This window comes from Pelodiscus sinensis, chromosome 2 (genome assembly GCF_049634645.1).
Source record: "Pelodiscus sinensis isolate JC-2024 chromosome 2, ASM4963464v1, whole genome shotgun sequence".
Lineage (NCBI taxonomy): Eukaryota > Metazoa > Chordata > Testudines > Trionychidae > Pelodiscus > Pelodiscus sinensis.
In genome coordinates, this window is record NC_134712.1 from 120,310,911 (window position 1) to 120,326,328 (window position 15,418).

At 41.5% G+C, this 15,418-nt stretch overlaps 1 protein-coding gene across 3 annotated transcripts in view; it reads right to left on the reverse strand.

Moving 5' to 3' along the window:
- CDH6 (cadherin 6) overlaps positions 1 to 15,418 on the reverse strand; it is a 139,370-nt gene that overhangs the window by 105,250 nt on the left and 18,702 nt on the right. The window contains exon 1 of one of the 3 annotated variants that reach the window (XM_075921413.1): positions 7,740 to 7,761. The exons of the other annotated variants lie outside the window; for them this stretch is intronic. The gene's annotated coding sequence lies outside the window, so the exon portion shown is untranslated. Of the gene's footprint in view, positions 1 to 7,739; positions 7,762 to 15,418 lie in introns of those variants that run through there. 3 annotated transcript variants of the gene reach the window in all.

A 15,418-nucleotide genomic window follows, 5' to 3' on the forward strand; every position in this document is an offset into this window, starting at 1 on the left:
TATGTCACCACCCAGCTCTGAAAGCAGAGTGGAGAGCAGCTGTAGTCAGACAGGAACCCCCCTGTAACATCCATTTTTGCTTGCCTGGAGCATACAGGGCGCACAGAGCAGAAGGCCCAGGCTGTGTGACCATGAATGGCTGTAAACAGAGATATGCCGATTGCTGACCAAGAGACTGCCAAGGAGTTTCCTTGACTCAAACCCATATTGATACGAACACACAGCCGTCCGCGGGGGGCGGGGAGGAATCTCTCGCCCAGTAAAAAAAAAAAAAAAAAAAAAGTCTAGTAATCATAATTTAGTTCTCTCTCTTTCAAGTGTAAATTAACTTGAAACTTGCTTGTAAGAACTGGCACCACAAAACGGACCAGTACAATTCGGCATCTTGGATAAGAAAGAGGATACGGGCCCCCAGGGGTATAAAGATGGGTCCAGCAGCATATTTGACACTCAGAGTAATCTACCATCTATCTGCTGGTCGGGTTAGGTGTTTGATCTCCCGAGGTTCCAGAGGGGATGCCCACCTCATATTCATCTTTCCTAGAAATTGAGAGACCGGCCCTGGCTTGACCCGCTGGAGTCGAGAGGCACAGAAGGGGGTAAAAATTGTACCTGGATGTGGTCCTTTGTCTTAAGTGTACACATAGACTTAGAGCTCTTTAAAGATTAAGCTGTCACTTGGTACCATTATTTCTATTTTCTATCTTTATTTTCTTTGTAACCATTTTTAAAATCTGTATTTGTTAACAGTTAAAGAGAACAATAGCCATTGTAACCATATGCTTTTATAAAGTCTTTTAATAAACCTGTAAATGTTTAAGCTTTAGCCTGACTCCTTCAGTTGCTGTAATAGAACCAAGCACAATTTAAAAGAACTTCAGCCGGTCATAAAGGGACAGGCATAGGAAGAGCTTGGGTGTTTGGATCTGTGTCACTCCCAGGTGACAGATCCGTTGGGGCACCTTTCAGCCTTTCCCAGGCTGCCCGCTGCGAAGGAACCCTGTGTTCTAACAGCTAAAATCTAAGGTGTAATAAGCTCTTCCTATATAAAAGGGCGTCTGTTGGCCTGCTGGCCACCCTCTGCGACGGGACCCCGGTCCTAGCAGTAAAGACATAGACGTTAAACCTTTTCTCGGAAACATACACACACACACACTGCCCTGACCGTCGGCTGACAGCAGCGGCTGCTGGCCCGTCTGACAGTGCTGTGTCAGTAGCAGCAGCACAGAAGTTAGGAAGGCAGTGTGAACAGTGATATTTGTCAATATGCAGGGCTGCCGCCTAGTGAGGCAGTGAGTCCAGTTGCCAGGGCTCTGACTGCCCCATTTATCCCTGCCTACTGGGTGTGCACAGTCCCAAACATCTGGGCCTGACGGCCAGGGCTCGTGGGCAGGGGGAGGCACACAGCTCACACTTTCTTTGCCACATTCCCACTCCACCTTTGGGAGACCTGCCACATAATACAAGAACTGCTGATTTAGAGGAAAAAAGCAAGAAACTCCTCTCCTCTGTCCCCATGTAATATTTAATCCTACCTGTAACAGAAATACATTTGAAGTACTATCAAACCTCAGGCTATTACTTCTGATTATACCTTCTCCATGGCTATGTCCAATCCCTCTTTGAGTTTGCTGAAGCCAAGAACTTAGCAAATGTACTGAAGCAACAGGTTCCACATGTAATTTACATGTTGTATGGAAAAAAACAACATCCTCTTATCGGTTTTGATAAACCTTCCGAACTGGATAATGCAGCTTTGTGTTGTGGGAGTAATGCAAAACTACCATAACACAAGACGCTGTAGGTAAACCAACAACAATCAAATTGAATAAGGGGAAGCATTGACAGATTACATATCTGGAAGGTGCTTTTTTGTACATTCTTTTTCAATCATTTAGAAGGAATAATTGATCCTATGGTGTTGAACTATGTACAAGTCAACTATACAAAACTTGTAATATTATACATGTCAGTGGTGGGCAACCTGCGGGCCATCAGGGTTATATGGGCCTCAAGACATTTTGTTTACCATTGCCCACTCTCAGGGATTCCAAATTACACTAGTTTCTGTACATGTAGTATCCCCACCTCCCCGACCCCCGGTATTACTGACGTGACACACACATAAAGCAACAGCATGTGAAGTGAGGTACATGCTGATTGCATACAACATTGACTGTGACAGCCGTGTACTCCCTCTGCATCCAACCAAAGCGCTGCAACACTTTCATCTGCACACTGCACAAATTCTGCAAACGAAGTTCACAAAACTACCCTATCCCAGGAGGCTGTCACTCTTGAGTCCCATTGAGAAAGAGGGCCACTCACACATCCCACTCACTAGCCTAGTTGCTCATTGCTAATACACATGGTTTCATCAGATGCTAACAGATTTTTGGCTGTATGAGTGTTCTCTATGTATGCCATCCCAGCAGACATCAAGTGAACCACTCAATGACTAAAAGATCTGTGAAGGTGCCTGGCCAGGTTTATTGTTGATGAAACACAGTACTGGTATCCCACGAACTCTACCGGACCGCTAGTGCATGCATGCTTCTAACAATGGACACAATGCAGTCAATGGCAGGACTTTCCATTGCCTCCCAGGCTGGATACAGATACAGGCAGTCCCCGACTTACGCGGATCCAACTTATGTCAGATCCGCAGTTACAAACGGGGCTCCCCCGGAGGACACGGACTGCGGGACCTCGCGGTCCTGCCGCCCGTGTACGCCGGGGCTTTCTCCGCGTCTCCCTGGTCTGCAGACCAGGAAGACACGGAGCAAAGCCGCGGGGGGGGGGGGGGAGGGCTCGGGCAGCGAGGCAGCCCAGGCGCGCCTGGGCTGCTCCGCTGCCCGCTTCCCCAAGGCTTTGCAAAGCCGCGGGGGGGGGGGGGGGGTTTGGGCAGCAAGGCAGCCCAGGCGCACATGGGCTGCTCCGCTGCCGGCTTCCCCACGGCTTTGCAAAGCCTCGGGGAAGCCAGCAGCGGGACAGCCCAGACGCCCCGCGGCTGTCCCGCTGCTGGCGTCCTCAGAGGCTTTGCTCCCCGTCTCCCTGGCAGACCAGGGAGACGGGGAGCAAAGCCGTCGATGACCCAGGTGGCGGGACCGCAGCTAGTACGCCCCTCCCCCCCCCAGCAGACTAGGCTTTTCTCCAGACGCCTGTGGCAGAGCAGCTGGGGCGCTGCCGGTTGGTCCCGCAGCGCCGCTCTGGGCGCTACTGGACCAACCCGGCAGCACCCCAGCTGTTCTGCCCCAGGTTTCCTGATTCAGCCGCTGCTGGTCAGTTTCAGCAGCGGCTGAATCAGGACGCCTGGGGCAGAGCAGATGGGGTGCTGCTGGGTTGGTCCAGTAGCGCCGAAGAGCGGCGCTACTGGAACAACCCAGCAGCACCCCATCTGCTCTGCCCCAGGCGTCCCCAAGTCAGCTTCTGCTGAAACTGACCAGCGCTGACTACAGGAAGCCCGAGGCAGAGTTGCTCTGCCCCGGGCTTTCTGGAATCAGCGCTGATCAGTTTCAGCAGCAGCTGACTTGGGGACGCTTGGGGTTCTTAAGTTGATTCTGTATGTAAGTCGGAACTGGCAGTCAGTTTCAGCAGCGGCTGAATCTTTACGCCAGTTCCTACTTACATACAGATTCAACTTAAGAACAAACCTACAGTCCCTATCTTGTACGTAACCCGGGGACTGCCTGTACTCCCTGTAGAATAGTGATAGAAATGTAGCCGTGTTAGTCTGGGGTAGCTGAAGCAAAATGCAGGACAATGTAGTACTCCCTGTGCAATGCACCTTTTAACACCGATACAAACAAGTTACATACCACCCTCTGACTTTTCTAGGTACCACTCTCTGACATATCTAGATGCCACCTATTACCCTGTACACATTGGTTTGATCAAAACATCTCTATCCATCATGCTGTCATTCTGATCTCATCTTTAGGATGGGCCACTATGTTCTGTTATCTGAGGGGAATGTGCTGGTATCTGAGGTGTCCTGGTAGCACCCTTCTGGAATGTGCATGCATGCATGACTGTTCTGTGCCTAGCCCCTCTTAGGAATATCTGTGCAGTATCAGCTTTGTGTCTGGCTCTTGCTCACAACTTTGCTGATATAAAGCAAAGCTAAGTTTTGACTGCTTTAGCTCAGACCTCACATGTAGCCTCTGATACATGGTTTTATGGGCTTTCTACAATACACTCATCGGATTAATATAGTCAGAGCATCCCCTTAAAAATCCTGATAGCTTATAATACAAAATTTAGCAAGTCTGTTGTCCTAAAAATTATGTGCAACAGTATTTGTTGTAGGACTTGCATAATTAAAGAGGTGGGATATGGATTTTTTTTGATTCATCAATGTCTGGAGAAGAAAGGGAGGTTTACATGTAGCTGATGAATATCCAAGGACACAATCTAAATTTAGATAACAGATGTTGGCTAAGATGTTGTTCTCCTATCTATTTAACCTTTTTACACATTTTAAGCCACCTTTAAAAATTATCCATTAATGTGTACCATTCCAGGACCAGTGCACTCTTGTCTACCCATTTGATCATGACTGGGGGAGAGGTGACATGAAAATTATCTTTGATGGGTGATAAAAATATTTATGCACACCAGGAGAAATGGCAAGAAAAATGTTATAGGATGGCATTATTGTGAGTATTGCACATCAAGAGTTATTACTCTATTGGAGCATCTAGACTGGCAATAACTTGCCAGCTGTCTACACTGGCCACTTGAATTTGCGCAAGAGCACTGACTTTGTAATGTACAAAATCAGTGCTTCTTGCGCAAATACTTTCACGCTCCCGCTAAGGGAAAAAGCCCTCTTGCACAAGAGTACTTGCTCAAAAGGGCCAGTGTAGACAGGGAAGAATTGTTTTGCGCAAAAAAGCCCCGATGGCTAAAATGGCGATCGGGGCTTTCTTGCGCAAAATCGCATCTAGACTAGCCACAGATGCTTTTGTGCAAAAGCACTTTTTGCACAAAAGCATCAGTTCCAATCTAGTGGTGCTTTTGCAGAAATATTTTTAACGGAAAACCTTTTCCGTTAAAAGTATTTCCGCAAAATCATGCCAGTCTAGACGCAGCCTATCTGTCTTGAAGATTTCACTAAATCCTTGTGATCTTTTTATTCTGTAAATAAAAAGATATAATACCTGAGCGTGACCTTGATATGATTCCCACAAAGAGCTATCTGCATCTTTCTTTGATTTTTTTTTGCATTTTTTATTGGTGCTCTGAAATACATATTTCAATGCCTATCATTCATATAAACTGCATATACAATGAAAATGAGATCACTGTTTTCAAAGCTCTTGGAAAAATCTAAATAAATTGTGTATTTCTTTAGGTTCACTTCTTTGAAAGGGAAGAATCTAATGAATCACTCAAAAAACTTTACACCTTTCCATTCGGTCCACAATATGCATGAGAGATTAACAGCATGATCAATAACGTGTCACTGTCATCAGATAAGAATGAAGAGATGGAGGAGGTAAATAAAATTCAAAGAGAATATTTGTGAATATACTTCACATCCACAGTTTTACATATTCATTAAAAGACATTGCAGTGACTTACAGAAATGTGATATTTTCCCCATAGGCCTGTAAAACCAATCAAGGTATTAAATTACAGAGTGGTGTCTTTTAGTGGAAAATATAATAGGAGAGCAGAACTATTGGGGACTCATTTTGAAACATCACATTTTAGGTCGTTATTTTTAGGCAATAAAATATGCCATCTATTTATCTATAATTTGGAGCAGTTGGGTCAAAATGCCACATGAAATATATCGTCGGGTGGTGGGGGGATTCCTGCTTATTTGAATAGTATAAAATTCCCAAGGATTTCAATGGACATTTTATTTTAACAATGTGAGTGTGCCCTCATGAAATATATACAGTAGATGCCAGTACATTAAAAATAGTGGCTGAAAAACACTGGACATAGTATTGGGAGGAAGGATAGGGTAAAAAAGTGGCTTAGCCATTTGAATGGACCCTAGTTCATGGGTCACTCTCTGACAATTGATCAAAACTTAAGAGTAGTCTGAAGGCAGCTTTGCTACATAAGGATAAAAGGACACTTTACTCTATGCCTTCATCTCTCTGCATTGGCTGCAAAGAATGGGGGTGTAAGAGATGCTATGATGGCTCTATGCCACCTGACAATTTACCAACTTGGGGAAATGCCTTACAGATAAGGGAGGAAGAGGCACTGAAATCACACCAGGGCAGAACTTTTCCCTGTAAGCAGAATACCAATATCATAATTAGTTTAATACAGCTGAGGAGTGATAACATATTTGACCGGCATTTTGGTAAATGCTTTTGCACTTATTCAAAATGATCAGGACCAATTATGGTTACCTTAACCATAAAATGATGTAGCCCAGACTGTTTGTTCTGTTGTGTATTAAGCCAGTGAAAGAAAAGGTGTAGAGAGAACTGCTTGGTAAGAGAAGATGGGCAAAATAGCAGCACTGTTACTTTGCCTTTGTGTGTAATATAATGAGTGCCATCTAGGACCTCAGCTGCATTCTAGCCATGTGCAGTGCTAAGCAAGCAGGAACAGATGGAGGAAAAGGTGTGGTTAGAGAAAAACTAGCTATGGTCTGTGCTTCAATGTATGTTTCAGAGCAGAGTGCTCTAATCAGGCTAACAGAGCATTAACTGAAGCAGCCAGAGGCAAGTGGAGAAAGCACCGCTTTGTTGTATATATTTGAAAGAGGGATGCTGAAATGTTTGGAGCAAGAGTTTCTACTATCAGCACTGGCCCTTGTGACTCCTTGTGCTTGGTGCCTGCACAAAGCTTTCTGTTCACCAGAGAATCCTTATGGGCTGGTCTTTCACTGTGTCCTGTACATGGCACTAACATTTCTGGGCTGTGAGGGGCCTTCCTGCCTCAGCCAGCTTGATAATAAGGCATATTTGAAACTGGTTCTGTGTCCTCACAGCTGCTATTGTGCACTAACATTAGAAAGACTGATGCTGAGAGCCCCATGCCCTATCCTGGGTGCTGTAGTAGAGTTCTTCATACTCCTACCTCTACAGTGTGCTATCAGTTTAACACACCAGAATCTTTTCTCTCGCATGACTTACATTATCCTGTAAGTGTACATTACCAGGCAGGACCCCAGAGTCACCCAAGGGATTTTTATGTTTTTTACTCTGTGTTCTGTTATATTTCATGCGTTGTTCTTGGTTGGAAATTCCCTATGCTTTGCCACCTCTGCTTTACATGGTAGGCATCCATCTGAGGGAGAATCTGAGGGTTTGAATTTCCTTCCTGCACAGGATGAGTAACACCAACTAAATAGCCTTGGGCGGCTAATATCCTATTGGGAGAAATTCAGAGAGTGGGCATTTTTCCTCTTTCATGCTGGTCATTAGGTTGAACTATACTGCAGATTTCAAAGTGTCTGTATTGAGAACCATACAGCCTTTAATGCCCTGCATATATACCACCTGCCACAGTTACACTTGCTAGAAACTGTATGTCTCTACCCCTCCTCCCCTTCTCACTTATACTTCTTCATCCAAATATACATAGCATGCATGCTTGGGTTGGGGAGAATATACTTACATATTGCAATAAACTAGCAAAAAAAATTGGCTTTTACTTAAGTGAAATAAAAGGAAAAGACTCACATCTTTAGTTTGTGTAAAAGTGCAAAAGAAGAAACTCTCAAAATTTAATTTCTTTGTGCAAAGCTTCAGGCATGTACTTACAAGCATTTTCCCACTGAGTAAGAGGACAAATAGATGCTTCAGTTCATTAAGGCACCAATATGTGTCCACTTGAGGGAGCTCCAGGATTTCCAAACAGCTATGCTTGAAGTCCAAGCCTTGTCAGAGCCTGTCCACTGGTATTTCGAGAATCAGAGCTTCAGAGGGACACACAGTTACACAAATAATTTTATTATGGATGTGAAATGACTGTTAATCTTAAATAAAGAATCGAATCCCTCACTGAGCTATAATATACACACTTAAATGTGACAGCACATTTCACTCTTTTTTTTTTTTAGTTATGCATTTAATTGTGAACAAAAAAGCTTTTTTGAGCACTTCAAACAACTCAGCTGGAAGCACTGAAATTAGCATGAAGTGAAATATTTATGGAAGCTTAGTACTGCTTAAGACTCATTATTTTCCCTGCCGTAAGACACCCAGGCCAATTAACTATTTCCAATTAAATAGCCTAAAACAAAAGTGAGCAGCCAGAAATAACTGATAAATGGTAATGAGTGGACTCTGAAAAGCAGAAAAAAAATCGTCTTTGGTGTCGAGGTCAATAATTGTAAGAGGCCAGAACAGACGTTACTATACAATGAAAAGGCATATACTGTACAAGAGAATTAAGAGGCAAAATTATATGCCCCCAAAACTAACTTTAGCATTACCGAAAATACTTTTCTGCAGCTGTTTGTCTAATTACATATGTATCTTTTCTGTTACACTTTCTTATTAAATGCATATGCACACCTTCCTCTTTAAATGTCATGATCTTGTGTTCAACCATTTTTAAGTTACCTGTCAAAGAAAAAATGGTTTCAGTAAATTTAACACTGGGAAAATAAATGTTTCCTTTTAGCCTTGCATGATGCAAAAATTACACATGCACATGGAACTGTCAGTCAAGTTTTTTTATTTCCTGATTTTTTTTAAATTACTTTGTACAACCTTAACACTGACTGACATAGTTCTTTGCCTTTGTGTTTTAGTGTTCTGAAAGGATGCATACGGTTACTATTGTGAGCATTTATCTGATCAAAATTAGGCTTGGAAGTTCACTCTGTATAGAGGGATGGGAATCCGTTTGACTAAAATGCATGCAACATGGAGTGGACTGATTCATTCTGTTGCTTACACAGTTTGGCTGGATATGCACTGCAATGTTGGGTTAACAGCACAATTATCATGGTGACTGATATTCTGGGAACAGAGATCTAGGAAAGGGTCATAGCACCTCTATGGTTAAGTCACCTCTGTGGTAACTTAACTCAAAAACTGAGAAACTTCAAAAGTAAACTTATGGATTACTGCATAACACAATCAAAACTATGGAAAAAGTATACAAGAAAATGCATTTTTCTATGCTCATGACGTTTTTCCTTTTCCTAATATTACCTTATGTAAAATTGTCCAATCAGTAACCAGTAAGTTAGTGATAATGGACAACAGAAGTTGCACTATGATCTCACAAAAAAAGTGGAGAGGGAGGGAAAGATAGGGTAAGGTGTCACTTATAAATGTATTACTAACTAGCAAATTCTCTTCAGATTTTATTATAGACATACAGCTCAATGTTTAACTGCAATATTTCAAAGTTCAGCCATTCTTAAGCTATCTGTAGGGAAAGAACAGTGATTTTATTTTAAGCCTGCATCATTCAAATTGACTAAACAGATTATCTTCAAACCTGTTAGAAATTAACTTTAGTGCCACATCCTACAAATACTTGTGCATGTAAGCAGTTGCAATGGGACCATTTGTGCAGAAATATACTTGGATGCGGACATACTACCAAGACGAAGGACAGTCATGGTCATTTGGGGATCAACAGATGTTTTGAAAGGTTTTTTTTCTAAGTTACGTTATAAAACAGCTTTGCATCTGTAACTGTTTGCTATCACATGAATATAACAACGTATCTTCTTTGTGTTACTATGCAGTAACATGTTTGTAACTGTAATTCAATCTGAAATTATTTCCAAATTTAGAGGAGTGAAAGAGATAGTATTAATGTTTCATAGAAAACTAGAGATCTATTCATCTTTCTCCCTTCTGGTCTGGTCTGAGTCCTATTCAAACTAATAGCAAAACATCTACTGGCTTTTCAATCATATAGGCTTGAGTTCTGTGTTTTTTGTGTTAGAAAGCCCTAGGGTACCTATCACCTTGGTATCTACGTCAATAGTGCCACTAGCAAACATTCCATGGAAGAGACATGAGCAATTAAATGTATTGCACCATTCAAAGGAGGCTGAAAGTACAGGAAAAGTACAATTTTCTCTTATAATTATTTTAACAGGTTATCTCTGTGTTAACAAGATAGCTTTAAACATCTTGCCGAAGTTGACATATTCTTTAATTATAATAGTCACACTGCTGAACATACCTTCACACTGGCAAATGCCCCACTGGTAAAAAAAAAAAAAAAAAAAAAAAACCACACACTGATTCAATCTGCTTCTTATTTCATGGTGATATTTCTATTCATAATTATTTTTGTTTGCCCACATTTTTTTTAAAATTTGGGGTTTTCCTCTTTTTGTACTGCTGTTTCATTTGAAAACATTAGAATTAGCATACAGATGTGGTTTTGATCATAGATTTTTTTAATCATCCCCATTTTGTATAGCATATTTATATTCTTTTACCTCCTCTTTAGGTTTTCTTTCTTAAAAAATGTGTTACCCTAGTCTCATTGATGTATACACCTTCTGTTTACCACAGGTTTAAGATTGTTTTAGAAAGCTAACAATTTATTTCTTTCAGGTAGCATAATACATACCTTATCCATCCACCCACCTAACTACAGCTTTTATGGTGTATATTTATATGATAGTTTCCATGGTTTTAGGACAGTATCAAGCATAAAAATTTCATTTTAAAAAGGCTGTTTCAGAAAGCTGTGAGTAAAAACCAGGGGGTTAGCACAGCAGTTGGTGTGCAGACTAAACTGCACTATCCACTACTACACAAAATACATACTGACATAAACTTCAGCAAATACAAATTACTTGTAGAATTCTCATAAGTTACAGCACTGACAGGACTCTGAATGTCGACATTAGAGCTGGATGAAAACATTCCAAATTCTCTATGGTAGAACAACAACAAAAAAAGAACCTGCATCCCATTTTTCACTCTATTCCAGACCCCATTCCAGCTACATCATAACATAAAAGGCCAGACTCACAAGAACTTGCATGTCCTTAATTCTTATTGATGCTTGTGGACACAATGGAGGCTCAGTATTTTGCAGGATTGGGCCAATGACATTACCCCAATCTCAAAAAATTGGCAACATTTGTCTGCAATGTCTGAATTAAAAATACAGAAGAGGATCAGAAGCCCCTTCTCTTCTACAGTAAAACAAAAATAATCATATTAGAATGTAATATTGTAGAATTGCTTTATCAAGTAATTGTGATTTTGGGGAGGGAGGTAGATTTATTATATCCCACTGGATACTACCAATAACTTGAGTTTCTACCTCTACCTCCTTTAAAAATAATAAGGAATGATTAATCAGACACACTGGAAGTATACATTAGGAGGTGAAGGCTCACCTGTGTGCAATCCTCACCATGAAAAGTCTTACATTTAGTTCACTCTGGCCAAGCACATCTTAGTCATGGGGGGTGTGCAAGCACAAAAAGGCTGTAGATTTTAGCTTTAGATCATTTGGATGAATAAGCCAGCTCCACCTGTTTTCAAAATCTGTTTAATATCGAGGAGCTCAGTGGCTAATTATCTTGATCCCTTGTATGGGATGCTCAAGCTCCTTTTTCATATAGAAGCACTCTGTTGTGGCCTAGCCTAAGCCTGAGGAAAAGCCAAGTCAGCCCAAAGAGATCTATAGGATTCAGATCAAGGAGCTGATGCTCCCAACTCCTCCTGCATGCATCGCTGCTACAGGACCCACAGAGAGCATAGGGATTATGTAGCTTAGTCACAGCCTCTTTGTTTTCTAGCCCTCTACCCACAAGTTGGGGAGACCATACCAAGTGATGAGTATTTGAGGAGGTCTGCTATTCCACCTGGTATCCCACAAGATTAGAAGTATTACATATACTGTAATTTGAACCAAATATCACTCTACCATTTTATTACAGGTCTTTAAAATGTGTATATTTAGCCAAAGATGCCACCATTTCATTTTAGGTTATCAGCTAATTTTTTAAACCTGATCACTGAAATGTGGATCATCGCAGTACATTTACAAATCCAAGGCAAAGGAGTACTAATTTTTCAAGATTTTTTTTCGCTTAAAAACCTCAATGACACACAAAAGATTCTTGTTCCATTCCAGGGAGAAGAGAAAATTGTAATCAGGCTAATGTTATGAAACTGCTTCTGCAGTCCTAATTTGTATTAGTGTTTATACCAGTTAATTTGTGTGACATCACATTCTTCAGGAGAAAAAACAAGATGACTCTACTAAAGCAATATGAGAACATCAGAGACAGAAATTTGATCTTTATATCCTGAAATGTGCAATAGAAAATTCTATCACTGGCAATCAACTTTCTTCAAACACAGGTCTGTTTCAAAAGTTCTCTAGTCCTCCCTCTCCTACCCCCCTCCTTGGCTTACGAACATACAATAGCCATGATTTGCTGTTGCCCTTCTGCAGCAGCCCCCACTGGTTAACTAGGCATCACCTGGTTAACCATTCATATCCCTAACAAAGACCCTGCAATTTAATGTGCATCAGACAAAATTTGTTGTGCACTAGCAGATACTACTACACTGACCCATTTATGTACAACATTAGCACACATTACCTGTCCCCCCACATATAGATGAGCCCTTAGAGAAGAAGAATCTTTCAAGCAACACCAAAAACCTTCTGAAATAGGTTGTATTTTAAAGTTCTACATGGAGAAGAGCCTAAACATCATATAAACAAAGAGTAGTCCTGTGTGTCCTTAGAGACTAACTAAAACATATAGAATCATGGGTTTTCATGGGTGCCACAGGACTAGTTGTTTTTAAAGTTACAGACTAACAAGAGATTTTATAAGCAGCATATAATTGGTAACAGGAGTCAGTATTTTACAGGTGGTCTTAACGCTGATTTTAAATACTACTTGTAGATCTATACTGCAAATAAGAGTATTATGTAGAATAGAAATGGATTGGATTTCATGCCTTCCTATTAGAATACAACATAATCAATATATGAAACCCAATGTTCCTCTTATGAACAAACTATATACTGGGTGAACTTTTTTCCTCTATGGGAATTCCATATTACATTTATTGTTACAGGGTTCAAAGGGCAAATACAGGGCCAAAATCCTCTCATTTGCACCTTGGCATTTCCCTATACATATAAGCCAAAGACCCATTTTCTTTCCAAAAGAATGGACTCAGGATGATTTATTTGTGAAATGTGCAACTTCTTCCAAATTTGAACATGTCATGATTGCAATAATATTTTTTTAAAACCCAAATCCCTGAGTGCTTGTCTATAAGGGTATGTCTACACTACCCCGCTAGTTCGAACTAGCGGGGTAATGTATGCATACCGCACTTGCTAATGAAGCCCGGGATTTGAATTTCCCGGGCTTCATTAGCATAAGCGGGGAGCCGCCATTTTTAAATCCCCGCTGCTTCGAACCCCGTGTAGCGCGGCTACACGGGGCTCGAACTAGGTAGTTCGGACTAGGGTCCTATTCCGAACTACCGTTACTCCTCGTGAAACGAGGTGTACCGGTAGTTCGGAATAGGCACCCTAGTCCGAACTACCTAGTTCGAGCCCCGTGTAGCCGCGCTACACGGGGTTCGAAGCAGCGGGGATTTAAAAATGGCGGCTCCCCGCTTATGCTAATGAAGCCCGGGAAATTCAAATCCCGGGCTTCATTAGCAAGTGCGGTATGCATACATTACCCTCCTAGTTCGAACTAGGAGGGTAGTGTAGACATACCCACAGAGACCAACACTTATCACTATACAGTACATTGAAAGTGTCCATTGACATCTTGAAAATTCTTTCCTCCTACTTAACCAGCACCCTTTATTTTTACAAATCCTAATATATATTTTATTTAGCATGTGCATAGTAGTTTAGCCTAGTATAATAATTAGCTGCTGTTTGAAAAGCGCTTGGACTATGCGGAGTGATGTAAGTATAGGTTGAACCTCTCTAAACCAGGACTCTCTGGTCTAGCAACATCTGTGGTCCCGGTGGAGGACAGACATATGGTGCCCTCCAAGCTGGCAGAGCAGAGGGCTGTCGGCAGCAAGCTGTCAGTGGGGTTGGGAGTCCAGCACATGCCCGTTGGAGATGTTAGCCTGATGCGTGGTAGTGGGGCTGGTGGGGGGGGGGGGGGGGGGGAGGGGAGGGGAGTAGCTGGCTGGGAGGCTGGTGGTAGAAGGGCCAGAAATGACTTCCCTGTCAGGCAAAATCCCTTCTCTGACACCAGTCAGTTTCCAAAAATGCTGTGCTAAGTGTTATTGCTACTAGCATTCATCTTTCTTTGCTACACTTTCATCCTTGCTAACAACTTGTGACCATGAAATCCAGGTGTCTGGAACACAAGTGTAAATCTATATGCACAAGACAATCAAAATGAAGACTGCAATATTACACATTCTTTCAATTTGTCAGTTCAAAAGAAACCTTGCTATAATACTACTATGGCTTAGGCAGGAATTCATCAGTGATAAAAAATTAACAGGATTGCCAACCCATGTGCTAAAAGATCAGGAGTTAGGCCTTAAAAATCCCTCAAATCAAAATGAACAAAACCCCTTCTACCATGAGATTGTTTTAAATAATAAATGTTAGGTTCTTTTTATTTGCTACTTTAGGGCTTTCAATTAATCATAGTTAGCTCACCTGGTTAGTTCAAAATTAATTGTGATTAAAAATGAATCACAGTTTTAAATTGTACTGTTTAAAAATAGAATATCAATTGAAATTAAGTCTGGATATTTTGCTACATTTTCAAATATATTTATTTCAATTACAACAGGGACTAAAAAGTGTACAGTGCTCATTTTATATTTTGCTAGAAGATTCATCCAGTTTTGCTTGGGTCCTTAACTCAATGTTTGTTTTTGGAAAATAAAATGAAATATACATATTTCAATTAAATCTTTGCTCTGGGGTGGGGCTGGGGATGAGGGGTTCAGTGTGCAGGCTGCCTTGGGGAGAAAGGACTACCCCAGCCCTCTCACTGCAGCAGCTTGAGCCAGGTGAGAAGTGCCTCTCCATAGCCTCTGTAGCTGTAGCAGGCATAACCAAGGGATGGGTGCATGTCCCTTGACTGGGCAGGTGCAGGTTAATCTGTCTCCTTGGCTTCCCTGCCAGAGTGAGGAATGCAGCAAACTCTGCACTTCCTCCTGGCTCCCTGACAAAGGAAAGCAGACAACAATGTTCCCGTATGAATTGATGGAGGGAGAGCTTCAGCCCCCACCCTGCCCTGCCTAAGGGGCATCTAAGGATAGGAGCCTCAGGACTAATGTGTAGTAGATTACAAATATTTACGTTATAAAGATAAATGAGAAATAGCATTTTTCAAATCATCTCACAGAACTATTGCAGTTAAATCTCTTAATTGTGAAATTGCAACTTACATAAATATTGTGGGTTTTATATTTTGATACAATACTGCACTCAAAAGCAAAATAGTCTAACATTTAAAAGCCTACAAATCCACTCAGTCCTA